General features: G+C 45.8%; 1 protein-coding gene across 2 annotated transcripts in view; it reads left to right on the top strand.

Moving 5' to 3' along the window:
- Positions 1 to 27,253, top strand: part of STX11 (syntaxin 11) — a 99,404-nt gene that overhangs the window by 20,538 nt on the left and 51,613 nt on the right. The window lies entirely within an intron of this gene.

The raw sequence follows: 27,253 nt of genomic DNA, 5'->3' as shown, positions 1-27,253 counted from the left end.
GGCCCCACAAGCTCATCTTTGATGATACCAGCCCAAACCAGTACTCCACCTCCACCTTGCTGGCGTCTGAGTCGGACTGGAGCTCTCTGCCCTTTACCAATCCAGCCACGGGCCCATCCATCTGGCCCATCAAGACTCACTCTCATTTCATCAGTCCATGAAAACCTTAGAAAAATCAGTCTTGAGATATTTCTTGGCCCAGTCTTGACGTTTCAGCTTGTGTGTCTTGTTCAGTGGTGGTCGTCTTTCAGCCTTTCTTACCTTGGCCATGTCTCTGAGTATTGCACACCTTGTGCTTTTGGGCACTCCAGTGATGTTGCAGCTCTGAAATATGGCCAAACTGGTGGCAAGTGGCATCGTGGCAGCTGCACGCTTGACTTTTCTCAGTTCATGGGCAGTTATTTTGCGCCTTGGTTTTTCCACACGCTTCTTGAGACCCTGTTGACTATTTTGAATGAAACGCTTGATTGTTCGATGATCACGCTTCAGAAGCTTTGCAATTTTAAGAGTGCTGCATCCCTCTGCAAGATATCTCACTATTTTTGACTTTTCGAAGCCTGTCAAGTCCTTCTTTTGACCCATTTTGCCAAAGGAAAGGAAGTTGCCTAATAATTATGCACACCTGATATAGGGTGTTGATGTCATTAGACCACACCCCTTCTCATTACAGAGATGCACATCACCTAATTTGCTTAATTGGTAGTAGGCTTTCGAGCCTATACAGCTTGGAGTAAGACAACATGCATAAAGAGGATGATGTGGTCAAAATACTAATTTGCCTAATAATTCTGCACTCCCTGTATGAATGAAAGGTTGTTGCGTACTGTATAAAAGGAAGGATAAAATACGTTTTGTGAATCTATTGCCTTGCCCATCCTTTCATCTCTGTAGCGCTGCAGCATATCCTGCTCCAATCAATTCATAATCCCTTATGCCATAATGTCACCGAATGCACGCTGGTCCAATGGCACAGGTAGCTGATTTTGTTTCACAATTGCCCATGTTTAGAACGGAAAGCCACTGTAGCAGCTAGAAGTCGCACTGAAGTGGCATTTTCTCATATTACTGATGAGTAATTGGGGACTGCATGGGGGGGTTGAGTGTAGTGCCTGCCGTTCATTGCTTATGTATTGTATTGTATTGTATTGTAATCGTATTTATATAGCGCTTACTACGAGGCGTCGAAGCGCTTATACCACATAGGTGCTCTACCTCTATACCCTAACGTCCTGACATTTTTCTCCGTGCATTATTGATGAAGTGGAACCACATTACTCTTTACACGCCGTTAAAATCAATGTATTCTGTTGCCTGGCAGAGATTGTATTCCCATTCAAGGAAAGCCCAATGTGTCCGCTCAGTTCCAGTACTGATTAGTACTGTCAGCGACACCAAAACCAGCATAGGAGGCGCGATCACAGAAAGGTGGCATGCTAGTGTAATCGGAGCGGCATCGTGTCACGGATGAATGTACATTGGATCTACACAGTCAGAAGCTTTTCTTTTGGCAAAGCGTCGTACCACATTTCAGGCCTGTGAGAGGTTATTCGACCTGTTGGGGGGGGAGGGGCGTGAATTCGGCCCCAACATTTGAACACCACTTTGTCAAGTTGCAAACTGAGAAAGCTCGGGGAAAATGTATTAAGAGTATAGCATTTATCACTCCCCGTGGAATATCGGTTAAGGAGAAACAAATCCCGCGCCTTGTTTACACATTGTGTATCGACAAGGGCATGAAGAATAAGCCAGGATGGCATAAATGGATGTGTTTTATATATATAAGATGACTTTGGGAATTACTGGGCCACGTTTCAGTTGTTTCGCCATTATTGCAAACCAGCAAAGCGTGTTTCTAGGTTTGTGGTTACTGAATGCTAGCTTTTTTGGTGTCGTGATCCTTGATTGAGGACCGAAGGTGTACTGACATCAGGTAGGTGTAACTAGGTATAGTAGTTACTAGCCATGGCTTGGTACCGCCAGTGCAGCACGTTCTACCCCTATCCTCGGTGGTCGTGAAAGGAGTGAAAAGAACAGAACGTGAATATGGCAGTGAGAACCACGTTGACGTGTCTTCCGATTTCTGGCTGTTTCGCCAGGGTTACAAATAAACCTGCATACTAATGCAGGAAACCTGTTCGGTGCATATTCTGGTGATTACCTTATTAACTCTAGGTGCGAGTTCATCACAATTGTAATTGTTGGATTTCGCTGACCTTCTTTTCAGCCTTCTCATGTTGACACCTCTGGCAGCACGGTGTCTCGTGGTCAGTGCTTTAAATTGTCCGGTACTGAGTACCGGCACTTTTCTATTTTGAGCGGGATAGTACCGGCACATCTCAAGAAAAACGTAATACTTTTAATTGGGGAGTACCGGCACTTCTCAGAAACAAGCAGAGTACCTGCACTTTATTTTTTCCATTTCAAGCACTGCTCGTGGTATAGCAGCACGCTCTAAAATGCCATTCAGTTGTACTATTATTGGAATGATTTTTACATCATGTGGATGTATGATAGCAGTCATACCATTGAAGCATGTGATAGAAATGGCAAAGACCACCCAAATGTAAATCCTTCAGTCCTACTGCATAAAAGTACTAATTACTACCTGCAATAGAGTGGAGCGACTAGGCAAACTAGGCACTCGCTTAGAAAGGTATGATTCTGGGGGTGGAGATTTCACTTTTGTGCGCTCATCCAGCTGAAGTGCTGAGGTGACTTCATTGTGAGAAGCAGTGGGGTTATGTTATCCATATCTGTATGAGTAGTTTATCCAGTTGTCCTTTTTCTTGGCACTAGTAGAGTTGTTTTAACATGATGAGTTCAGGATTACAGGTATCACAATGCAAAGAAAAAAGCTGGATCGGCTAAGCAGAACTGATCTGAAGCAGGCATGGCACCCATTCATACCACAAGTGCCACACCAGTAAACTGATGCCCCCTGCCCTGCTCGACACTTTCTGCACCCACCTTACTAGCGCCGAGCACCACCAGCACCTAGCAGCATTGGCGTGGACCAGTCCACTCACATATACAGCGCACGCCATGCTCTGGATGCCCGGGGTACATGAACCACTTTATTGCAATTTTATTGAGTATTACAACCAATATCATAATAATTGCTAGTATTAAATTGTATGTATTATACAAAACCGCAGTGTATTCTGTAGGTGAATACATTTATTCAAAAAAGTTCAAAGAAAGCACTCCTTGCAACTGTCCATAATGAGATGAAAGGAAGGGAGGACATGGCATCCCGTTTTCTTCTGTGCAATAAATAGTTGTACTGCTATTTCCTAATATTACGTCTCTAAACTTACAAGAGAAAGGTGCATAAAGTGCAAAAATGTGTAGTTTACTGTGCGGCGGGGTGCCTTAATCCAGTCCTGTGGTCATAGGGAGTGAATCAGGGATTCCCAAATTTGACTTCGCTTTGTACTTAAACACTACTTGAACTGGCCGTCTCTGGCTGCCCACGGTACCGACCTTTATATTGTGTAATGCGGGCCTTAACGTTAGAGTAGCCCAGGTGGAAGAATGTATGTGGCCTGGTTGGTCTTCCTTGCGAAAACAGACGCATCTATATGTTAAGATTCCTTGTGTGAAGCACTTTACTGCCTCCACTGCCTATGCAGTCCTTCCCCTTCTTTACAGAGAATATTGTCAAGCAATATGAAATTTAGATTTGAACTCTAGTCCAACACAGTCTCTCTGTACTTAAAAGGCTACGAAGAGTCTTAACTTATACCGTATGTATTAGGTTTATCTTACTCAACTAGTTGGACTTGAGTTGCATTCTAGTGAGGACGGATATCCATTCGCGTTTGAAACTACGTGACAATCGTGGACTTTGACCCTCCTCCTCAGTCCTAATACCTTTATGGCTGCCATCGTTATAGAGTTACTTTGGTAAAATGCCAATAAGGGTAGAGTTCTACTAGGAAAGGAAATGACTGGCCCAGATTTATAGCAAACCTATATCACAGCATGTAGTTTTACACCAATAAAAAGTGAAATTGTTTCTGTGATCTCTAAGGTGGACACAAGGTCCTTTTTCAGGCACGGTCATTTATAAGTATTATGAACCTAGCAGCCATGGCCTTGTTTTCCAGAGAAATTGCTGTGAAAGATGTTTCATAAGAAGGCATTACGAGGGTGGGTGTGACCTATAAGAAAATGGCCAGCAGGTTTAAACCTTCCTTTTTTGCCGCATACATACTGTGCACTGTAGCTTCTATCTCTCTAGGCCAGGTCTGTCTTTTTAGGTCTTGCCTAGAGACAGCTTTTGTTATTATACCACTAATGTGTTTTCGAAAAAGTTAATAAGTGAATATTTACATGTAAACGTACAGGAGCGTTTGGTGGGCCCACTTCATCAGTCTGTTCGAGTGTCATTCTCATTTTAATTCCACACACCACAGCATCCAGCCTGGTGCCGCTGTGCTGCCCACTTCATCCATTGGGAGTGGTGGCACTAATTACATGTCACAAATGCCCGTCTGCTTAAAAATATATGCACTTCAGTGTCGAGGGCTCAGGCAAGTGAGGTTCTGGACCACTCCATTATTTCTGTATGTTTGCAAGGGTCTTTTCTTTATAATGTTGCTTGTTCGCAAAAAATAATAATACATAACTGTGGAATTGCAAAGGCCATACCAGTTGATTTTGCCAATTATTAATGTGTGTTTGCACAGGTGTATAGGGCAGCACTATTTTTTTTTTCAGAAGAGTTGGCCTGGTCACCGTCCTCATTTATCACAGCTAGACTTTTAAGTTAAACCATATTTTAGAATATTTCATTTACTAGTGTCTCCAGTCTTGTGCTTGATGATGGCTCTTGGTGGGAAAAAAAACCCAATCAAATGCACCATAACTCCATTGCTGTACCGTTATCACACCGCCACCCACACCACCACTTGTTGCAAGCATATAATCCACAAATCCTACAAGAATTATGTAAAATCATGGAATTTGCAAAACCCCCTTCACGCCCCCCAATCAGAATCCAACTCTTGTCTACAGCTGAGCTGCATTCAAATCCCAACTAATTGTTCCAGGTAGTTTAAGCATTTCAAGCGATGACCTACATCTTCGTCTTCATGCATAAAGCTCCTGGCCAGCACTCAACCAGCCAATGACCTACATTCACTTTCATAACAGCCGGTACCTGCACGTCATTTGTCTAAGTTGCATTCACGTGGTTTCACATCTAAACAGAATGTGATCCCAATTAACTTCAGGCATGCTGTTCTTACATCTTCATTAACAAGAAATACATAATTCTGGCCACAGCGTTACTTACTCTTTAGGTGTTGGCATCAATCCTAATTTGCTAGTGCATGCAGCCTTACATATGTGACTCCCTGAGAACTACATGGACTCAGTTACCTGTGTTTAACAGAAGACAGTGAGTCTGGGTCTAAGATCTTGTAGACAAAGTGTACGCGTTGAGTGCAGTTTGCTTTTGATTTAAGGGCCCTTAATCCTGGCCATCGAATAATTGTTCCAATCATCTAGAAAGAGGTAGCAGAAACAAATTTGGAGAGGTTGCAGCAAATTTAGCGAGGCAGCAGCACCTCAGAGAGAGTTGACATATCTTCGTACTGTTCTCATTTGGTGAGCTGTGAGTAGTCGTTTCTCCAATCTGTTTATCTCTTCTTTTCCTGTCACATCATAGAGTGGGACCGAGCAGGTGGAGGCATAGTAGGCTGCAGGTGAGGCTGGCAAGGGCTGCGTGGGAAGAGGGGACTGGTGCAAAGAAGCATGCCTATCGAGTTTGGGGTGAAGTAGGCGAAGAACACATGAGCAAAGGCTTGGAAAGGGATGTTTATGTGGCATCAGAGTGAGGTTAAACAGTAAGTGATAGTGGATATGGGTGCTTCAGTATAAATGTCAGCTGGATTTGGGGGTGTGGTCACAGTGTATGGTAGCCGCAATGCTGATACTTGTCATGAAAGTACCTGGAGGACTTGGAATATGTTCCTTAGACGAATAGCTATCAAATGGTGGCCGTGTTCAAGTGATGGATGGATGAGGTTGTCCGGGATAGAGCCGCCGAGCTCAGGAGTGCTAGTATACAGGGCATAATGAGAGCCCACGTATGTAGGAGTGTTGATTGTGTACGCAGTAAGCATTGCTTGTTATTGTCTCTATAGACAACCGTCCTGAATTTGATACAGGTTAATAATAAGCACTGTTTCTCTCAAAACGTCTTCTAACATTACATCGGCACACTGACTGGACATTTAAAACCACGTCAGGCAATCAGGTTCCTTGTCCAATAACTATAGGTGTAACGCTGCTCTGGTGTAGCCGTTATTCAGAGCAGGTGGGAGGGGGATAAAGTGTGATCAGTGTTATGTCTTTTCGTATCTGTGACCCTTTGCCAGTTACTGTCGCCTCATACTTCCTGTACCCTCTCCTGCACCTAAGGTTTATAAGACGAAGTATCGAGGAGGGCTGTGGTCAACAATGCTCATCATTCAACTGAAAAACTAGCCAGATGCAATAAAAGAAATTGAATTTTCTGTAAATTCACGGATCGTTGAGACAAGCGAGGAGAACCGTGCCTTTCACCAGGCTTGTGAGGTGTATTCTCGCTGACAAAACGCCTTAAAGTCACCTGGTAACTCTAGTTGTACCACTAACTTCTGTTTTACTGAGCCTAATCATCAAACGTTGTTTTTACCATCTGTGCACTCACAGATGAGATCAGTTGAAATATTAGTCTCTTAAAGTCGGCAACAAAGACCGTTTATATAAGACTGTACATAAGACATGCTGTTACTGTATTTTTAGTGAACTTTAACCACGTGCTTTGCTAAAAATCGTGCTTTTTTGCCAGGCTATAGGTTTTATTTGAAGTGTGAAAATAAAACCCTAAATATCTGCTTTACAAATCAGGAAGCGCTGTAAGTAACCAACATCCTGCCGTCTACTAAAAGAGCACATTAAAAAGCTTCACTTCTGCCCTTGGCATGTCTAGCGCTGAAGGAGTGCTGAGCCTTGACAGTGGCACAGTGTTGGTGCAGAGGCTCCCATCCGTGGGAAATTGAAGTTTGACATTACAAATTAGAAAGGACAGCCTCTGTGCATGCTTGATCGCCAGTGACCATTTATTCACTCCTAAACAGCCCTGTAAACTAACATTAACATATACCAAATCCGTAGACGAAGAACTGAGCATTAGTTGTACCAGCTCACAATGATTCAAGCCAGTGTCCCACTCCTGTCTCCTTGATATGAAATATTCCTAGTGGTAGGCGCCTTTCAGAGCCATTTCCGTGGCCGTATTTCAATGGAAACCAGCTGCACTTTAATTCAGTAATCCATTAATCTGGTGTCCCTGTCCAAGTTGGAAGACGTTGTACAACTTTTCTCGCTGCAACTTTCATCATTGTCTCAGGGAAGTAACTCCGGATCCATACGTTATTTTATTAGCAGTTGTATAGTACCAACCAGCACTGTTAGTATAACATAGCACATTTTCTATCTGACAGTACTTTGTGTGGTTCTGGGAAGGCCATCAGTGGACTGGAAGAATCATCGTTTCATAGTGCTGATGTATTGTATTGTTGATGTTTGGTGTGTATGGCTAGAGAATTTGTATGGATCGATTTAAAATACTTTGTATATGAGTTAGTGCCAAAAGTAAAGTGCGTCTGAAGGAATTGTAAAAATGTGCACCCTTCCTGACCTTCCTGCTGCCCAGTTTGGAAGAACAGGGCACTCAGAAGGGTCGACCATTGCAAGAACAAAACTTGCAAATACTTTTGATTTATGTGGGTCAAAAGTAAATTGTCTCCATCACAAAACACATGCTCAATCTTTATGCTTCCTAGCCCTTCCCAATGCTACCAACCACTAAGTGTGCTACAGCAGGGTTGGATTTTACAGCTGGAGTACAATCCAGATAATTTGTGCAGTCTCTTCCAGGACAGAGTAAATTGATAGGCTCTGTATCCCAACTGAACAGTACGCTGTGTGGGCAGTTGCTGTCTTGGCTTGTTAGATTACTAATCACGCAATAAAGTTCCATGGAATAACCAAAAGATTAGACTTGTTCTACTGGGGCAGTTCAGTGTTCTAGGAAGATTTTGCCTTTTTGGGGGCCATAAAGCTCCATCCTGGGAAGGCAGGTGACCTATTGTGAGATTGGTGTCAATCTTTACCTGATTCTGGCCTCTTGGTATTCTATTGTTGTGTAGGAAAGAGAGGTGGTGGTGCGTGTGTGTATTGATGGGAGCATTGCATTGATGCAGTTGCACTGCTATTGAGGAAGTAACTGTGTTTGCACCTGTATTTTCTTTTTTAGGTTATTTGCAGGTTTGTAGTGGATTCTTAAAGTTAGGTTAGGAAATCGCTAGTTGGAAACACTTTTGGCAGTGAAAGCTTGAATTCATTTTTGTGCAATGCACTGCTAATCCAATAAATAGGGTTTCCTAGCACTACCAAACATAAACTGCTTGACTAAGAGAAAGGTCTATATTCTAGTTTTTTACTTTAAGAGATATACCTACTTTTGTCAAAACAAATGTTTAGGATTCTTGTAAGGGTTCTGTGGGGAATTAGGTTTTTGGTTGAGGGGGGCGTGAACCCTTCTTGAGTAACATGCACAATCCCCTATGAGGGTGAACCCCAAAAATTTCACTAAAATAACCTGCGCTTATTCTTATGATACCATGGCACAAAAACAGCCAGGCTTAACTTAGAGGCAATGTGTAAGGGATTTATGCAGCACACAAATGGTAATAAAGTGAAAACACAACACAAGAGAAATCCCACACCAATTTAGAAAAAGCACTAGCAAAGCCAATAGGTCTCACCTTTGCAAGGGCTTTTGGCTTTGTTAATGTCTTTCAGCCATGTGTACAGCAGCATTGCCACCGTGATTCACCTTGAACTCTTTTATAAATGTCCAAGGCAAAATTGCCGCTTATTCACGCAATATTAGTGTGCAAGTGAAGCTTCCATTAGCGTCTTATCATCTGGAGTAATGGAGAACAGTTTTCTCAATCTTAACATGCTACTTTTTGCCTGTGCTTGCTGTACTTTGTTTTAAAAATGAATTGGACTCTACTTATTTGCATGTGGTCTCACAGGCTTACTTCACCTCCGCACAGTAAAATGTTATAGATACTAACGCGCTTCTATTTGTACATGCGCTGATCTGCGAAGCGTCTTAACAATGCATATCTCCATTGGACTCACACCTCCTTATGCTTACAAGATACGCCACACTGCATGCTCTCATAAGTGGCGATAATTGAGGGTGTGGGATGGGATGCCCAATTAGATTTTTATAATACACTTGTATTGAAAAGTTACACCAAAAAGCCTATTATTTCTCATTAACGCTGTGTTGACAACATTACTTCCGGATACAGATACTATCCATCAGTTAACGTTATGAGGAAAACATAGTAGGCTTAATCAGACACAGTTTTTAAAACGTCACTAAATAATCCCAGTCGCTCATATTGCTTCTATAAATTAGAAGCTTGTTAATTTCATATCATTACACACTTAACCACCTTCCAACAGCAAGATATTAATAAAGGTACTTATTTGAGCTAGAGCAGCATTTAAAAGAGGAAGACTATTCTCTTGGAGTACTATTTATGGATTACTAAAATTCCAGTCCTGGATTGTTTTATTATTTTAGGAAAAAGTTCTTTAAAGGTGCTGCAGGAGCGGCAATTGAAAGATTGATGCATAATGGTAGTCTCCGGTCTTGTAATGTAATCCATGATACACCAGAGCGATGGTGAGGATAAGTTGTCATATTCATGCCTAAGTTCAGCCTCATATGTACATTAGCAGCCATAAATGCTAAGTGAAAGCCTTAAATATCTAGCTGCAACCAGCATGCCTACATAGCTCTTGCATAGCTTAAAATACCGGGCATGGTCTCTAAATCCCAGACTTGCTCTCATTATACCCAGGCACAGCTTTGAATATTAAGGCACAGTCCAACTGCCCAAACACAAAGTCTTGAGCCCAGACACTACTATTATGCAGCCATAACTCTATGGCCAGGGAGAGGCACATATATATATATGCAGAGAGATATGTGCAGACATTTTGTTAAGAATTCACAGTTCTCACAAAGCAGAATGATTAATCAAGTCTCACAGATCTCATAGATTTTATACAGAAGAGCTAAAACTAAGCTCAAGCAGATCGTACAAGCCCTGGCCTCAGACAAGAGAGCAGTCCTTTAGATTAAGCAGATGTTAAAGACCGAGGATCAGGCAGCATGCTTAGCCCTCAAATTACATAAATCTTATAATCTTAGGCCTCGGAAAATAGATGTATTGCCAAGGATCTCGGAGACTCCTCCCTTATACAGTGGAGGGAACCATCTGGTTGCAAGTGACAGGCTGTAGCTTAAGACACCAGATCTCTAGGAGCATTGGTACATTCCAATGCTTCAAACTCTAATAGTAGAGGTATCCTATTACTGCAGTGTTATAGACTCATGCTTTTGACATCAGACTTAATTTTCATCTTACACTTATATTACAGTATCAGACCTCAGACCAGATATTTACCCTAAATGATATATATGACTTGCAGTCTTAAATCTCAGAAACCGAGTTATTCTTTGAGCTACACAGAACTTGCATGCAAACGCCTCTGATAGCAGAACAATCTCGGAGGTTACATCAATATCAGATGCTTAAGCTTTGAACTACAGCACTATCCCTTATGCTTTACAAACTGTACAGAGTTTAACCAACAGAGTTATCCCACTGGCTAGACAGATCTTGCAGCATACGCGGCAGAAAGCTACAGACAGCAGCTTTGTCACTCAGGCTACACCGATCTTGCAGGCTCAGGCTTCAGACATTTTACCATCTGTACAGTCACTTAATAAATGTGATTTCAGGCCCTGAAAAATCATAAAAATGTTACCAGACCCACAGGTCTAGTGACTTGAATAATCTACTTGACCTAACTGTAATGTGCTTGACCCATAAACTGGTCTCCAACTGTGTGATCCTAGGCAAATATTTTCTTTTACAGTGTCACTGTTTTTCTTCATTATCACATATAGGAACACCTTCAGATTTGTGAGCTCATCATTTCTGAGATACAAAAACATTTTTGTTGTATTTAATAGAATACACATTTGCTCCATGTATAATATGAATCTAGCCCACATATAGGGTATACACAAACCCTTTCTTGCCCATTAATTCATTAATAGCATTGTCACCAGGGTGAGGTCATAAATGTTTCTCAGTTCATGTTTAAAAACTCTTGCTTTTCATAAGTATATTGTTAAAGCAGGATATGGTAGCGCACTGTCATTTACAGACAGCACATTTTCTATTGACGTGGCCACAGACTTTCCCATTAACATGCAGTTTTACTGATAAAACTACATAGCATGTATACAATAATGAGTGGATATTAGGTTTCAGCAATAATATTGATCATTTGCACATCACCAACTGTTCTGATTTGTTTTGATCCTATTAAAATAAGTGTTTCTATCACACAGAATTACAAAAAAGTGATTTCCTAACTACTGACATATTTTGAGACATTGTACAGTTCAATTCCAAGCTGCGTAAGTGTTGCATGTTCGAAAAACAGCCTTTTATTTAACACTCGTTAGAAAAACAGCCTTCCATTTTGCACTCGTTGTACAGTACAATTGTAAGACAGTTAACTTTACAAAATCCTCCACCTTTGCGGTCAGGGAAAGAAAAGTAAAAACCAACCTCCAGGATCACATAAGCAGCAATTGTAAGAAGGCATATGATGGTTTTTGGCCTTTTCTTTGAACACAGAGCAAATGAGACAAGTTTAAAATAAAATTGAAATACATCTTTTTTGCTCATTCATTTTCTGAGTGAACAGAACATCGGTTCTTTCCCAGCTCACCAAAAGGCCCCAAAAATATCTTGCCCTGATAAAATCTGACTCGCCATAGCGAGTGGGCAGTAGATTTCTCAAGGCCTGGATTTGTGTTATTATTGAGGGAAATTTACAATATTGTTGAGACCTAGGTGAAGAATACACAATTCAGAGATATGCCCATCAAGAGGAGTCATATTAAGTGTGAGGCATTCAGTCCGGCCATGCTTTTTATCCAACACACTTAGTTTGATAGCAATTCTAAGCGTATAGCAACAGTAATTAAACTACAAGTCTCATAATGGGAGGTGCAGTTGGCTTCAAGGCACATTTATCCTAATGTGTCATGTGTATGTTGAGTTTACCTGCATGGGGGGGGAGTGGTGTGTCATGAAGCATAGGCTTCAATGGAAATTACCATGAACCAAGTCACCTGCTTTCTGACTGTGCTAGAGAAAACAATAGCTACCACAACTTCCCAAAAATCTCTATTTTTACTACCTAGAAAAAGGAGATTGTATTCCTCTTCCTGGATGGAACTATTCAACACTGTGCCAAGTTTCTACTAGGAGATCCAGTATTCCTCTCATGGCATGCCTGGGCTAGTGAGACATGTGGGGATACTTTAAAGAATTTCACCAGTGACGGCGATCTATCCGGACCAAACATCAGCACACTTACCTCAGTATCAAAATTATTACTTTTCCCAGGTCCGTACATAACCAGCTCTCAAGTTCTGGATTTAACTTTGAATTCTGGGACTTATAGTCCTGATTTTATTGTGATGTAAAGAAAACTAAAAGTTCCAGAACACAAAGCATAAAGATGGACTTGATGAGCAACTCGGTTATACCTCGAAAACCTAAGAGTTCCTTGATATTCAGTCTTTTTCTCAAAGCCAGTGACTGGAGTGAAGAGGAAGAATCTGGTCCTTGGAAGATAGAAATTAGTCTTGATGCTTGTTCATATGCACACATTTATTTAAACATTTAAAGTGATCTGTTTGACCTGACATCCTTGCTGTGGTGTTTTCCCCATCTATTTACCTTCAAGCCTCCTCTTTTTGCTCACTTTGATTTTGCTGGTTTTAGGACTCTGTTCACTTTTTACCACTGCTAACCAATGCAAAAGTGCCTGTGCTCTCTCCTTTAAACATGTTAACATTGTCCTATACCGAATTGGCACTTTTAATTTACTTGTAACTCCCTATTATTGCTGTTCTACATGTAGCTGGGGCCTGTATGTTAAATGTTACTAGTGGGCCTGCAGCACTCATTGTGCTACACACTTAAGTAGCCTTTTAAACATGCCTCAAGCCTGCCACGGCTTGGGGTTTTGTCCTTTTGGTCTAAGTTTATTAAACTTTACTTTGTTTTTCTAAATTAGTGTAGGATTTTTCTTTTGTTGTGTTTATAGTCTAATACTGTTTAAAGTGCTGCATACATATTGTATACATTCCTTCTAAGGTAAGCCTGACATTTGTGGCAAGCTACCAGAAGGTTGAGCACAGGTTGATTTGAGGTTTGCTTGTGTCTCACCCTAACAGTGATTGTGGTTGTTGCTTGAGTACGGTTTCAGACCCCCATCAATCAGTAACTCAAATTCCAACATGATCTTCAACATATATATAAGGTTACATTTTGTGATATAACGAATGTTTTAATCACTTCATGTTTTTGCCATTTTGTTAAGACATGCTTAGTAAGTTCTTGTTGGGATTACAAGGTACCACAACCATATATTGCCAGTTATGAAAACTACAACTTAGTTTAGTTTATATTTTATAGCTAAACTAATGTGTCATATAAACCCAAGTATTTCAGCAGGAAACACCACTGGAGAAGAGTCTTTGGAAGCATTCAACTATTTCTCTCCACTGGTAGTGAAGCATTTATTTTCTGAGTGATTGTGTGCGTGCTGCCTTTACAAATGTAAGCAGGGACTTGTTGGCAGCCAGCAGGATAACTGTACGCAGATGTTACTGTTATATACACATGTACATATATACATCTGTTGATTATACAACAGACCACTTAAAGAGCATCACAAGAAATAGGAAACACTGAGCTGACACTGTGCAAGGTGGGATGGTCAGGAGTGAAAGGTGAGAGGGAAGATGAGCTTTAGAGAAAAAAGAGCAGTGAAGTTGTACTAAGATGTGGAGAAATAAAGAAAAAAGGATAGAAGAGGCTGGTTACCTTATTAAGAAGATTAATCACATTGCAGTAACAACTGGACCATGCAGTAACAACAGGACCATGCAAGCCAACTGAAAAACATAAAATGTCCCATTTGCTTTTCAAATACATTTTTGTGTTTTGTCCTCACACAAATATTCTAGATCTTCAGAGCTCCAAAGCGCGCAATGACAAGGAACAGCTAGGTTCACTTTGACTCGTCCTTGCTAGGGAGAGGCTTCTCTTTACTGTGCTCTTTGTTTCCCCCAGCAACATTCTGCTGACATGAGAGATGCGGACAACATTAATTTCTTCTCCTTCCACTAGCTCATCACCAGCGTAAACAAGAGTGCTGAGGCATTAGGAGCAGGACAGTGTTAGCAAGTTTCCATCCTTTGTCCCACCCCCTGTCCACCAGAAATATGGGAAAAAATGCTATATGTGTTGATGTGGAACTTGTAGATTATATAGAAATAAAAGGACAGACACAGGGCAAAATTAAAATGTTTGAATGTGGTGAGTATGTATGAACAGTTTCCATACATTATAGGGACCCCGAAGAGGGCCATTTGATAGAAATTTGTTGACCACAGGGATACTGGAGTACTCGTCCTCCACAGCATTCAAATTTCTATAGTTTTAACCATCTCCTTTGTACTCTAGGAATAAAGATTTTGACAAGATACCTTGATCATTTTTATCACACTTTTTGGATGCCCTTACTCCTTCTTAAACTCAGTTGAAAACATTTAAGTACGTCCTAATAATTGTGAAGCCCTTTCACCACTAGAAACATTTCTGGTATGTGAGAAAGCCCACAAATGAAGCATGACACCTGGTTAAATGTGTGAGGGCTTGGGGGCAGGCCAAGCGGGCAAAGATGGTAAACACTCCATCTTGTGCTCCCTCATCTGAGTGGCCCTGCCCATGAACCTTAGTGCTGACAGGGGTCCTGTTGTGGTGCCAAGTGGCTGCAGTCTGAATACCAGACCAAGAAGATTCCAAACACCCTGAAAGGAAGCTAGTTTGTGGGCCACAAGACCAGATCCGTAGCTGAGGACAAGATCGTGGACATTGTCTGCCCAGGGCACTGATGCAACCGCTGTTAGCTCTGCATTTCCATTGGGCATACACCAGACTGCAGAATCATGGCAGTAATGATGGGGCAAGCACAGCATGGTTCCCGTAAGATGAGGATCAGTCCCTGGGGCCTGGAGACCTGAGTGCCCTGATTTGGACAGATTCAGCAGTGGTGCCTTTGGTGCCCAGACTTGGAGCTAAGGGGCCAATGAAATTCTGGTCCGTTCCTGCTTTTGGGGCCCTCACTCTCTGGAGTGCTGGTGCCCCTCAGGAGGCGGAGCAGGTGCCGGTCCCCTAAAGAGACCTGGAGGGGGGCTCCCATACACAAACTAGCCAGCACAGGACTGAAGCGCGCGGGGCCAAGGCTGCAGGTGATAATGGCCATTGACCCTACGCCGTCCTCTCTTGAGACGGGCTCCTCCCCAACTGCTTGGGTGTGCACTGAATGGATCTGGTGCACAGGCTAGCTGAGAATATCTGCTCCCACCAGCCTAGCCTCGACTGACTGGCCAAGGGAATCAGAAGGCGGTGCTTCTCGGTCCGCTGAACGCATCTACCTTTGGCCTCATCGGCCGAGGGCCTCTCAAAGGGCAGAACATAATGGGCCAAAAAAAACAATGCCTCAACCCATGCAAAGCAGAATAGATAAATTTACTGCCAAATGTGGGGACCCTGTGGGGACGCCAAGCAGGGGGCTGTACCTACTCCACCCCCTAGTGCTATTGATGCTAATGCCATCCTGAAGGCCATCCAAGCTTCTTGCTGTGCCCTAGAAATCAATGTTGGAGAAGTGAGGATTGAAGTCTCCTTGTTTCGCCAGGATCCCCAGGGGGTGAAAGATTAGATCACTGAGGTGGAGGGCCCTATCTGGAAGCTGGGGGACACAGTATAAGAGCTTGCATGTACAGTAACTGACTTCTCTGCCCAGTCGAAGATTCTCGACAACAGGTTGGAGGACAATGGAAAAAAAGGGCAAGACGCTGTAACCTCTGCTTCGAGGGGTTCCTTGAAGGGTAGGAGAGTGAATTAGATCTTGGATTCCCAATTCTGCCTATCCTACTGTTACGTCATGGGGCAGGCCCACAGGTCCCTGGTGCAGAACCCCTCCCCCACCCCCAATTTCCTTTTGCGACCCTTTATTGCCAAATCCTTAAAAAGGGACATTATCCTGCAAGAGGCATGCTAGCTGGGGGAACTTGTCTTAGGGCTCCCAGTGCATAATGAATTTTCCTGATTGTACCCGCTAAGTGCGGCAGCAACAGAAATCTTTCGATAGAGTCAAACAGATGTTCTGTGTGCTTAAACTTCACTATATTTCCCTATACCCAGTAAAACTCAAAGTACTTTATGCATCCAAATTACATTTTTTGATACTCACAAAACCCCATGGCACTGGGCAATATAGCAACAACTGCGGAGCACACTAACCCTCCCATGGGACTTTACAGACAAACAAGCAGTCCCTTGATGAACAGACAACCGAGAGAGCTGCATGACATTACACAGGTGACAACATATGTGTCCTCGGACTCGGAAGAAGTTCCGCTTGATCAAGCATGAAGCCCAACTACCAAAGCAGCTACAGCAAAATCATTGTCCCTCCGCCATGTGGTTCATTGCCAACATTGACCCGTGACCGTGAACTGATCCCATTTACAATTTCCTATCAGCACCCTTGTATCCTTCACCATGCTGCTACCGCACAGACCACATTGAGAGACTCCAATTAGACCTACACCTAGGCCAACAGATGCGTCTGGGAAGAAGCATGAAGTGGGGGTCAGTGGGGAATTGGAGTTACTTGTGTTAGCCCACCTGGCCTCTAGTTTCTTTCAATTTTTAGTTATGGTTTATGTGGTTTTAATCATGTTGACAACCGCTTGTTTGGGTGCTTCAGCATTTCATCTGCTTCACACAGCTTGTCAGTAAGGGTCTCCAGGGCTCCCAGTTACCACTTACACCCAGCACACATAATCAATCTTGAATTTAGGATTATGACATGGAACGTCAGCGGTATAAATGGCTGAATTAAACGCACCACCATCTTACGTTTTGCGAAACAACACCATCCGGCAGTCCTAATGTTTCAAGAAACACGTTTACTGGGGAATAACCACACACTGCTAGCTCGATATGGACAACTTGAACATATCATTCTGGTCACACAAGAGACTCCAGCGGAGTGGCAATCCTACTTCACAAGACCTTTCCTCTAGCGGTCTCTCAGGTGATGCACAGCTCTCTAGGCAGATACATAGTAGTAGAGGGCTCCCTTAACATTTGCACCATTCACTTCCTCAGACTATACGTCCTTATCCCATACTCTGCACAGTCACACTGGATAAAATCCAGGACATATTACTAGTGTCACCTCAGGATGATACCATCATTGGGAGTGACTTCAATGACGTTGTGAATCCTGAGGTGGACTCTGCCGGTCCATGGGGCTAACATAGCAATCATAGCGGGAAACCTGAGGAGTTGTACTGAAGATCTGGGCTTTGTGATGCGTGGAGGGTGTGGAACCCCCTCAGTCAAGCATACGCACATCTTTCAGCTGCAAACAAGACACTGTCCTGCACCAACCTCCTCCTACTTCCTGTGACTGACATGGCACGCACAACAGGTTGCTACATACTACCCCATGGCATCTCGGACCATGGACCCATCACTCTTTGTGTCAGTTTTATGGGAGGGGGAGACCTTTCAGTGAGGTGGCTTACTGCTTGGCATCTCACAGTTGCTGCATTTGTGGAGTTCCTCGCCCAGGAGATCATATTCTATCTGTAGACTAATAGAGATCGGTTGCCTCCTGTGCACTGTATGGGCTGTCGGGAAAGCCACCCTTCAAGGAATAGCCAAATCCTACCTGTGAGACAAGGAAAGAAACCAGCATCAACAAATAACTGAATTAGAGTCCAACATCTTGAATCTCGAGTGCTCTGGCCAAGGCTGTCCCACTGAGCACATGCAGCGCCATCTAGCTGCTGCCTGAACGTCTCTTAGATAGATGTCCCTTGATGAGGCCCATCACTACTGGATGGGGATGACGCAAAGGGTGTATGAGTGAGGCAATAAGTCCAGTAAACTACTGTATTGGCTGGCGACGAAAGACACAGCCTCACACATGGTTCCATTCCTAACGGATACCCAAGGGGGTAACAAAATATTCAAGGCCTCGAGCATAGCTGCAACCATTGAGACATACTACAGCTCGTTGAATCTGGTGTGTGGTAGTTTCCCCATGGGAAATCACCATGCCACTTATGAATCGCGTTCTGCTTTTCTTACACTCCAAGACTGGCAAGCTCTTGAAATGGCCCTCCAACAAGATGAAATCTGACAAGCTTTCCAGGGTATGAATGCTGGGAAAACTTCGGCCACAACAAATACTCAGTGGAGTACTACAGACAGTTTATAACACTCCCTGATACCTCTGCTCCTTGACATGTACCAAGAGACAACCGCTAAGTGACAATTTCCCCCAGAACTGGATCTAGCCACCATTGTGGTATAAACCAGACCACCTCCCCTGCTGATGCGGGACTTAGCAACCCATCTCCCTTATTAACACAGAACTTAAGATCTATGCCAAGGTCCTGGCTAAAAGGCTTCCTCACCTGCTGGTGCACTTGGTCCACCCAGACCAATGTGGATCCATCCCCCACTGCAGCACCAGACCTTGCATTTGTAGGATCCATCTAGCTCTGGCACACTGTTAGAAATGGGGTTTCTGGTTGGCTAGGGTATGCACCTCAGCCAGGCAGAACTTACCCACTCTAGTCAGGGCAAGGGAGTTACACGTCCAAGATAACCCCTGCTCACCCCCTTGGTAGCTTGGCACGAGCAGTCAGGCTTAACCCGGAGGCAATGCGTAAAGCGTTTGCACAACACACACATACATGTGACGCAATATCCCCACCACATGGAAACACAACACCAGATTATATGAAAATACACTGTATTGTACACAACGTAATTATCAGACCAACATCACATAACAGTACTATCCTGCTACCTTAGCAGTTGTCAGAACGTTACACATTAGTTACTCTGCAAACTAGCAGTAGTCACACATAACACACAGGTTACTCAGTATTCTGCAACATAAGCAGTAGTCAGGAACACGTTATCACATTAGAACACTTGTCATAAGCATATCATAAAACGCCCATAGTAGGAACATTAGAAAACCTATGGCAAGTTAGGGAAACATATTAGCAAGTCATGCCCATAAAAGGAACATGTGCACACATATGTCAAAGCATCATAGAACAGGTAGGCAATATATCATAATGGCAAAGTCTGTAGAAAGAACTTTAGATTATAATCATATTGGTCCATTTTAAAGTACCTGGGAATGATGAAGCAGGCACCTTCCGTGCCTGAAGACAAAGAAGAAAGGGGCCCCCAGCGCTCCTCTGCGCAAGGAGGGGGCCTCCTTAAAGTCCTGGGGAAGAGGGGGGCGGCACGCACCCCCTCGGTACTGTTGACGGGCCCCTCCTGGGGCCCGTGACCACTGGGGGCACCCCGGGCCTCCACCGACCCTCCTGTGGGGGGCCAAGGTCACCCAAGGCTTAAAGGGGGAGGGGGGCGCCTCGCACCCCCTCCTAATTTCCACACGGGCCCCTCCGGGGGTCCCGTTAATCTCTGGGGTCTCCCTGGGCCTCCGGGGCCCTTCCTCAAAGGGAGACCCCGAATCAAAATGCTTCCGGGCCCGCGAGGGGGCCAACCCGTGAACCGGGGGCCAGGGCGAGTCTCCGGCGAGGCTGCCGCCCGGCCCGAACCAACAGGGGAGTCCTCCGGGACTCCTCCACGTGAGGGAGAGGCGTCCTCCTCTCCCTCGCCGTCCCTCTGACGTCGCGGCCCAAGGTGGGGCCTGCTGGTGCCCCGGGGGCGCTCTGACAAGCGCGCGTCCCCCGGGAGCACGATAGGAGCGGACTAGCTCCTTTCTTCACCTCTCCTAGTGCCCCGGGGGCACTAGAGCCGGCGCAAACCCCGCGCCTGGAATCAGCTGTGCAGCCCGGGCTGCGGCGGTGATTTTATTCAAGAAAATGCGCCGTATGGAGCGCAAAGGCACCACGAGGCTCCCGGGCTGCGGCGATGATTTTCCCTCGAGCGCTTTTCACAGCGCTAGGACCATTAGGCAGCCTGGGCTGCGGCGGTGATTTCTTGTTGGAAAAAAAAAGATCGTTGCAGGGGTCAGGGGCCACAGCACCCTGCCCCTGGGAACACTAAACAAGAAGGAGCACAGGGCTGGTGGGCCCAACTACAGGCCAGCACAAGGGGTGCAGATGGTGGCAGTTCCTCCTAGTGACCAGGCAGGTCACAGGTCAGCACAGCAGCAGCAGTCCATGGCGGTTTCCTGGTGAGTCCATTCATCAGCGTTCTGTGTCCAGTTTCAAGTTCCAAGAATGTTCAAATTGTGGGGAAAATTCCCTTGTACTTATAGTCCATTTTTACAGTGTTTTACAATGCCAGGGAGAGGAGGTTCCAGCCAGTTACAACTGGTTCTGGGAGTGCCCCCTCTCTCCTTTCAGCACAGGCTCCAAACATCAGTGGGGGGTTAACGACCCTATTGTGTGAGGCCAGGGCACAGCCTTTACAAATGTAGGTGTGCCCCGCCTCTCCCTTCTCTCAGCCCAGGAAGACTATTCAATATGTAGATGCACCTCAGTGACACCTCCACCCTCCCTGTGTACAGGCTGTCTGAAACGTATGCACAAAGCCCCAACTGTCACTCTGCCCAGACGTGGATTGGAGTCAAGCTTCAAAACACCAGAATTATAAGCACAGATAAATGCGCACTTTCTAGAAGTGGCATTTCTGTGATAGTAATAAAAAATACACCCACACCAGTAAGCAGTATTTATTATCACCATCACAACCATACCAAACACGCCTACGCTACCCCTCATAAATCAGACAATACCCCTTACACATAAGGCAGGGCATTTCTAATGCAATCCTATGAGAAGGCAGCACTCACAGCAGTGAGACACCAAGTTAGGCTGTTTGTCACTACCAGGACAGGCCATGCAATATGGCACATGTCCTGCCTTTCTACATACATGGCACCCTGCCCATAGGGCTAGCTAGGGCGTACTTTAGGGGTGACTTACATGTAGTAAAAGGGGAGTTCTGGGCCTGGCAAGTAAATTTAGATGCCAGGTCCCTGTGGCAGAAAACTGCGCACACAGGCCCTGCGCTAGCAGGCCTGAGACAGGTTTGAAAGTCTACTTCAGTGGGTGGCGCAAGCAGCGCTGCAGGCCCACTAGTAGTATTTAATTTACAGGCCCTGGGTATAGAGATACCACTGTACAAGGGACTTATAGGTAAATTAAATATGCCAATTAGGTACAAGCCAATCATACCAACTTTAGATGGGAGAGCACCTGCACTTTAGCACTGGTCAGCAGTGATAAAGTGCTCAGAGTCCTAGAGCCAACAGCGAGAGGTCAGAAAAACCAGGAGGAAGGAGGCAAAAAGACTAGGGATGACCATGCGTATGGCCAAAAGTCCAACACACACCTTTTGGAATTACACGGGTTCACTGTTTTGATGCTGAGTGACTTTGAAAAGGCGTTCGACTTGGATATCTGGTCCTTTATTGGGGAAGTACTTAGGAAAAGTGGCATAAGTCTGAAACTTGACTCATACATTTGGGTCACACACTTGTGTCCACGGGCACAGGTCTGAGTTAATGACTGCCTCTCAGACTACTTCCTAATCAGACGGGTGCCCGCCAGGGATCCATTTGTCCGCCCCCTATTATTTGCCCTTGGCATTAAGACACTGCCGACATATGTGAGGTGTGATGCCAGGTCTGGGGCTTCGATTGGGGGATAGCAGTGGAGGACCAGCTAGCATTCTCTGCAGATGAAGTCCTTCTATTCCTGGCACAGCCATCCGTCACGGGCCTTTGCTTGCTTCTGATGCTAATGCCCTAAGGGGAGGTGTCTGGCCTATGAGGTAATTGGCAGAAGTCTCTTTTGGTACCACTGACCAGAGACATGAGCACTGCGGGCTGGCAAACACAATTGTCAGTCCACAGAATGAGCTTTCAGTATCTAGGAGTACACATAGTTTTGAAACCCAACCTCACATTGGCCCTTAATTTACCCCCCTTAATGACAAATCTGACACTGGCCCTTGCCTCATGGTCTAACCTCCAGTTAAACTTGCTCGGTAGAATGGCATATTTCAAAATGAGCATTCTCCCATTCATATTTTACTCAGGGACTAGTTCCGAAAAGTATCAGCTGAACTTTGCTTCTTCCTCTGGTTACATCAACTGCCTTGGATGGCAATCGGCAAAAGTGTATGGTCACCTTACAATGGGTGGATGGCCCTGGCAGACATGTGCCTGTACTCCTTGGCCTCACACCTCCTCATAATCAGCGACTGGATGAGAGGAGGATGGCATGACCCAACTTTCTGACTATAAGTGGCATGGATTGGGTAAGAAAACATACTCAGCGTACTTTATGACAGCCTGATTTCTCTGTCTCTTCCTGACATCACAAGGGCGTTACCTCCCGTCCCTCCCTCGCCTTCCTTTTAACCAATGAGGCCTCCTGCCTCCCCCCTAGACCCTCCCTTCCCCTTTCAAAAACCCCCCCCACCCTTATCCCCTCCTGTTCTTTTGTCTAGCCCACGCTAGACGGTTTTCTTTCCCTTTCTTACCTGCACGGCGGGGCCTGGAGGTCGTCGATGGAGGCACTCCTCGGGACGCGGTGCTCCGCGAGGAGTGCTACGGCTGGGTCACGTCTTGAGCGAACGGCATGGCTGCTCGAGAGGCGTGTACTGGGGGCCGGCTGACGGGGTCAGCCGGCCCTCTGTGGCTGGGGCGTTAGTTTCCGGGTTTCCGCGCCGCGGAGCCGCGAGGACCGAGGAACTTCAATTTTTTGGATGCTGGTCAGGTAGGACGGGCGTTCTGCCCGTGGTTTTTTGGATTTTTACAAGGATTGTGACCTTTTTAGGGTTTGGTGGAGCCCTGTTAGGGAGGACCAGGGTCCTATATGTAGGGTAGTGTTTTGGAATGAAAGGCAGTGTTATTTTGGTTACCATGCCTAAAGCTCCAGCAAAGAGACGTGGTTGTCTCTTCTTCCTCCTCGGAGGTGGGAGGGGAGGGTAGCATTGCTCTTCCTGAGAACCCACAGGTACCTGGCAGGGGTACTCCCCTCATGTCTAGTGAGGAAGTGCAGGATATGGGTGAAATGGCTGTCACCAGGGCACTGCAAGCTGGCGTGGCCAGGACTGATCAGTCTAAGCGTGCGCACTCATCGGTAGCGGCAAGGAAATCCTCATCGGAGAGTGAGGATGAGGCCCCATCAACGTCATCTGGGGGGAAATAGGTTTCCAGAAGAGGTAATGTGGGAAGTGATGACACATGTTCGGGACAGTTTAGGTTTCCCTGTGTTTCAACCTACAAACTCAGAGTCTCATTTATTTCCTCAAATATCAGACGCCTTTTATGTTTGCCATGCCTTTCCAGGGACCTGTGAAGGATATGGTGTTTCGTGAGTGGAAGGATGTGGAGAAGGCTCAGGTTCCACGATTCCTTCAGAAACTTTACTTACTTGAGGGTGAGGGGTTTTTTTCCTCCTTCAATACGCCTGGACTCTATTCTGGCTACTCTAATTGGCAAAACGGCAGTCAATCCGGAGGATTGTGTGCCTACGTATGCCACAGACCGTAAAGTGGATTCAGGTCTTAAGAGGGCTTTTGCGGCGGAGAATCTGGCGCTGAAGGCAGGGATTTATTCTGCTTAGGCGTCACAATCATTGGTTCAAGGCCTTGATAAACTGGCGGTGGCTGTACAGGAAGGGGCGGAGTGTTCGGAGCTCCTGGCTGGTATGGAACAGCTGGCCAGATTATTGGCGGATGTGTCTTCAGATATAGTCCGTACTTCGGCTCTGGCATCTGGGTCTTTGATTGGGGCTCGTAGGTCCCTCTGGTTGTGTTCATGGAAGGCTGATCCAGGGGAAACGGCGGCCTTGTTGAGACTGCCGTTTGAGGGTTGTAACTTGTTTGGAGAACTATTACCATCCATACTTTCCAAGGCGTTTAAAGAGCGGAAGCATGCCTTACCTTAGAAAGGGGTTTCTTCTTCGGGTTAAGGGTGGAAGAAGCATTCCAGATCTTCTCCTACTAGGGTTGCTAAATCCTTTTCGTTTAGGAGACGGCGTTTTCATCCGCGTTTTTCACCTAAGAAGTCTACTCCTGAGACCCGGGGTGGTTTCAAGAAGGGGTCCTGGCATTCGCTGTGGGCCTGGCAGAGGGCCGGTTGGGGGATGACTGTGTCACTTTCTTTCAGCTTGGGAGGACAGTGTAACCGATCATTGGGTACTAGACATGGTGACCAATGGTTATGTCATAGATTTTGTGGCGGTTCCTCCAGATTCCGGGGTGCATCCCACACCTCTGCCTTCAGAGGGGTCTTGGAGTGGAGCATTATTGGACGGAGTGCGGGACTTACTGGTCATGGGGGCCATTTCCCATGTTCCGCTAGACGACCGAGGTCAGGGCACTTATGCGGTCTTGTTTCTTGTGCGGAAAGTTTCAGGGGGATTTTCAACCGGTGCTCAATCTGAAGGAGGTGAATACCTGGATCAGGACAGTGCATTTCCGCATGCTGTCCATTCGGACTATTTTTCCATTGGTCAGGCAAGGGGATTTTCTGGTGTCACTGGATCTGCCGGATGCTTACCCACACATACCAGGGGCATGGTCCTCTCAAAAGTTCCTGAGGTTTGCTGTGGGGCAGGATCATTTCCAGTTTTGCGTTCTGCCTTTCGGTCTGAAATCTTCTCCCCGAATTTTCACGAATATGCTGGCTCCTCTAGTGGCTTTGCTTCATTCAGAAGGGGTGTTTCTGCACCCTTATCTAGTCGACATTTTGATTCATGCCCATTCACGAGACCTTTTGCAGAGGCAGGTGGCCCAAGTTCTGGGGGTCCTGCAATAACACGGGTTTTTGATCAATTGGGTGTAATCAGACTTTGTGCCGTCCCAGGATCTGGTTTTTCTAGGGGCTCGGTTTCAGCCTATTCTAGGGTTGGTGACTGTGTCCGAAAAAAGGTTGGATGCTCTCCAGGCTTTGGTAAAGAAGGTATGGTTACTGTCTGCTCCCCGAGCTCTTCTATGGTTGCGACTGCACATTTGGCGTCAGTGATATTTTGGGTTCTTGGGCACGTTTCCATCCCCTGTGCTTGATGACGTGGTTCTTGAGTAGGTGGGATCCAGGGTCCGGTTCTCTGAAGGATGGGGTTCCAGGGTCCGGATTGATTCACAGAGAGTTGCAATGGTGGTTGGATGCAGACCACCTGAGGGTAGGGGTGTCTTTGTCACCTCTGAGACCCGTGGTGGTGACAACGGATGCCAGCCTCTCCGGTTGGGGGGCATGGATGGGGTCAGCTCAGATTCGGGGGTTTTGGTCCCCTCGGGAGGCGAGTCGGTCATCTAATTGGCGAGAATTGCGGGCTATATTCCTGGCTCTGGTCCATTTCCAGGATTCCCTGAGGGGGTTGGCGGTTCTGGTTCGCACAGACGACTTAGTGGCCGAGGCTTATGTCATTCGGCGAGAGTGGTAAATGTTCGGGCGGATCTACTGAGCAGAGTGATTCCTTCTTCTCAACTTTTCTCTCTCCGGAGGTCTCTGTTTCGGCATCTGGTTCGGCTTTGGGGTCTTCCAGTGCTGGATGTGTTTGCGTCAGTAGAGAATGCGATAGTGGAGTGCTTCTGCTCCCGGTTTCGGTGTCCCCAAGCATGGGAGGTGGACGGGATGTCATGTCCTTGGCCGCAGGGCCTTTTATATGCGTTCCCTCCGTTTCAACTATTCAGGGCGTTTCTGTTAGGTGCCAGTAGCTTTGAGTTCTACCTTGCTGGCTTCATGGAGACGTTCAACTTTGCTTTCTTATGGTAGACAGTGGAAGGTGTTTTCGTCTTGGTGCTTAAGTCGTGAGTTGGATCCTTCCTGCGCTTCTCTCTTTGAGGTGATGCAGTTCCTGCAGGACGGTGCTCGTTTAGGGTTGTCAGTGGCTTCTCTTCGGGTACAGTGGGCGGCTATTCAGGCATTTAGGGACCATGGCGTAATCTTCAAGTTGAAGGGCGATTGATGACTGGATTTTTTCAGGGGCTTATTAATTTATTTCCTCGCCCGGTACGTTCTTTTCCCTCATGGGATCTGTCCTTGGTTTTGGATGTGTTGACGGGGGCCCCTTTTGACCCATTGGGGGACTATGATTTGCGACGTCTATCTTTGAAGACGTTCTTTTTGGTCGCCATTACTTCGGCTCGTCGGTTGGGGGAATTGGGGGCATTGGCATGTTCCTTTCCTTTTTTGTAAGATTTTTCCCGATAGGGTGGTTCTGGTTCCGGTGCCTTCCTTTATTCCAAAAGTCAATTCTTCGTTCCATTCCAGGCAGGCGGTCATCCTTCCTTCATTTTGTCCGGATCCCTCATCAGGGGAGGAGGTCCGTTTGCATTTGTTGGATGTACGTAGGGTTTTGTTGGAGTATCTGCGGGTGGTGGCTCCTTTTCGTACAGGGGATTCACTGTTTGTTACTTTTGGTCCGGCGCGCTATGGTGAGAAACCTTCCACGGCTTCCTTGAGTCGGTGGGTTCGATCTTTGATTCTGTTGGCCTATTCCTTGAAAGAGGTGGTTCCTCCTCTAGGGATTCAGGGGAGGTCTTCCAGAGGCATGGCGGCGACGGCAGAGCTTCAGGGGACTTCAGTGGTGGAGATTTGCAGGGCCGCCACTTGGGCTTCTCCTTCGGCGTTTGTGCGTCATTATAGGCTGTCGGACTTGGGTGGTTTGGAGTCGGTGTTTGGTCACCGGGTCTTATCCTCTATGAGATAATGTTTGGGATGTTCTTGGTGCGGGATATTAACTAAGGGTCTTGCAACTCGATGTCCGTCTCCTGTGTGTTTTTCTTGCTATGTCTCATTGGTTAAAAGGAAGGCGAGGGAGGGACGGGAGGTAATGCTTCCATTTTCTTACGATAATGGCATTACTCCTAGTCCTACTCCCTCGCCTTCCTTTTCCGTTCCCTCCCACCCTCCCGGTACGGACTGTCCGAGTTGCGGCTTGGGCTTGGTTTTTGTACAGGAGGGGATAAGGGTGGGG

This window comes from Pleurodeles waltl, chromosome 5 (genome assembly GCF_031143425.1).
Source record: "Pleurodeles waltl isolate 20211129_DDA chromosome 5, aPleWal1.hap1.20221129, whole genome shotgun sequence".
NCBI classification, from domain to species: Eukaryota; Metazoa; Chordata; class Amphibia; order Caudata; family Salamandridae; genus Pleurodeles; species Pleurodeles waltl.
This window is presented reverse-complemented; position numbering and strand designations above follow the sequence as displayed.